We start from the raw sequence: 2,848 nt of genomic DNA on the forward strand, positions 1-2,848 counted from the left end.
GAAAGAGAGATGGGAGGGTGGGCTGTGCTAGTGGTGGTGGTGGTCCTGGAAAGGTGGACAGGGTTGCAATGATGATGCTGAGGAAGAAGAGGTGGAAGGAAGGAGAGTGCTTGGACAAGCAGAAGAAACAGATAGGGTGTGTTATTATCACAGAAGTATAGAATAGTTTGATTTGGAAGGGATTTCTTAAAGGTTGTCTAGACCAGCCCCACTGTATTTTGCTGCTTGTAGCCACAAAGACAGAAAGATCTTCAGCTAGATCAGGTTGCTCCAAGCCCCATTCAACCTAACCCTCGATGTTTCCCAGGATGGAACATCCACCACCTCTCTGGGCAGCCTGTGCTGGTATTTCACCATGCAAATGAAAAACTTCCTCCTTATAGTTAATCTAATCAATGCACCACGAGTTTAAATCATTACCCTTTGTCCTATTGCAAAAGGCCCTTCTAAAATATCTGTCCCAGATTTTCTTGTAGGCCTCCTCCAGGTACTGGAAGGCTGCAATAAAGAGTTCCCAGAGCCTCCTTTTCACCAGGCTGAGCAACCCCAATTCTCTAAACCTTCTTTCTATTCAAAGTGATGGTGACCTTGCCCTCAAACCAAGCATGGGGAAACAAGCTAGCCCATACTCATGTACCACTTGCAACAGCTTGGGCCACCCCCCACCACCACTGCTGGATCTTCCCTGTGGCAGTGCAGGGTCTGCATGGCATGGCTCTGGCTGACACATGCCAGGGCACACTTACCTGTGCGCGCTGTAATTTTAGATTGTGCTTTTTGCAAGAAGCAAGAGCTAGAACAAAGTCACCCTCATGTCTTTGTGATTGTTGCACAATGTTGGGAGAGCTGCCAGTGATAGGTGGATCTCTCATCTGCCTCCCCTCTCTCAGAGAGTTGATATTTCATGTTGTGACACAGGCCAGACTTCTGCTTTTAGGGGAAAATTAAAACTGCTTGATGTAAAGAGAGCACAGATGGGGCAGACATAACAAAGAACTGATTTGTGGCTGAAAGTCAGTAAATTACTACCTCTCCCATCAAAACACAACTTAAAATGTCATAGTGTAATACAGACCCACAACCGGATGTTGAGAGGCTCCATTCTATGGGGTAGGAGCCTGTGTCAAGTGTCTAGAAATGCTGGTGACTTTGAAGTTCCATTAAAAGGGGAATCATCACCAGCTCAGTGCAGACAGCCTTTTTCCTGCTATTTTCCAGAATGATGGCACGCTTGAAACACGGCTGATTTCGCTCCCTGTGTAGGAAACCTCAGCCCCTTGGTGCCCGACAGGAGGCAGCTGGCACAGTGGTGCTGCAGGGCTGGCATGTGTGAGGGGCAGTGATGCGAGCTCATGGAGAGGGCATTTCTCAGGGTGAGATATCTGAATGAAAGCTATAGCTGGATGAGGCTTTTGCAAGGCCAAAACAGTAAACTGGCTCTGTCAGCACCACACAGTGCACCCTGCCAGATTGTGACCTGGTGTCAGAGCAGCTCAGGTTGGCCACAGAGAAGTTTCTAATATTTTTGAGGATGTATTGCCTTCGTCTCTCAGCTGGTATAAAACCTATATGGCATGTGGGCTAATTTCCTTGACCCGATGTGCTTGGGGTCCCTTCAGCTGTATGAACACTGCTGTTAGTAACTCAGCCCTGTTCAGTCAGAGCTGGCCTTTGACAGTCATTTCTGTTATATAAGAAACTGTGTCTTCAAAACAAGTTTGTTGGGTTTTAGGAGATGGCAAGGCAGGTAAACAGGTCAGGAGGATGTTTGCATGATGCGTCATCCCTCGTGGAGGAGGTGTGGTGGTCTGCAGCATGCGATGCCCAGGGCTGCATCTCACAGCCACAGTCCAACAGCTGCTCCACAAATCATGGAAGCCTCTCCAGAATGTGAGCACAAGGGGCTGGGGCCTTACTGAGAGTGCCCCCCTACTAAGGGGCACCCCACATGCCCCTCCTTCCCTACTCAGTGCTCAGCAGTGCCTAGTGCGGGCGAAGAACCCACAGACTCAAGCCATGAGGTCATACTGGTCTCTTGTGCTGCTGGCACGTGTGTGTGACTTTGCACATTTATTTTGCATGTTTAGACAGAGCCAGGTATGACCTGCAGCTCGTTCTTCTTTGTGAATCTGGAGACAGATTAAATCCTTGGGCAAATTATTTAAATTACTCTTCCTCTAGTGAAGCCAAAACCAAATTAACCTCAATCCTGTCCTGCTCAGCAACACTTCCTCACCCTGAAGGCAGATAAGCTTAAAGGGCATCTTGTCACTATACCCCCACAGCCACACAGAGAGATGGGCCCTTCTTTTGGGTGTATGTGGGAGACATACTTTCCTAGCAGGGCAGCTGGGCTCAAACCAGTGGGATAGTTGAGAGCATTAATTTATTTTCTTTGTTTTATTTTAAAGTAGTGATAAAGGTAATAAAAATGGGATAATAGATAATAAAGGATACAATGGAATACAGAAGGATAAAAGGTAATAAAAAACGGCACACTTCAGTGTGCAAAATGGGTTAATAGACCAACCTGTGAGCCCAAGTCCCTAAAGTGCTTGTCTCCCTCTTGCTGCAGTCAGAGCCATGTACCTGAGTGCAGTGGTGTAATGCAGGGAGACCCACTGCTGTTTAGAGGGGAATTGCCTCAATTTCCAAAACTGACCCACATCCTTGCAGGGTTTTCCTGGTGTATGAGGGAGTTACTGATGTGTAAATCACAGCCCATTTCGGCGGGAACAGCACACAGTGGGGCTGCTGCTAATTATAGGATTGTGCAACAGGGCTGAGCGAAAAGAAGTAGATGGTGGTTTCAAAAGCCACTGGCAAGCTCTGACGTTTTCTTGTTTCG

Source organism: Geospiza fortis, unplaced genomic scaffold (assembly GCF_000277835.1).
Source record: "Geospiza fortis unplaced genomic scaffold, GeoFor_1.0 scaffold174, whole genome shotgun sequence".
NCBI lineage: Eukaryota > Metazoa > Chordata > Aves > Passeriformes > Thraupidae > Geospiza > Geospiza fortis.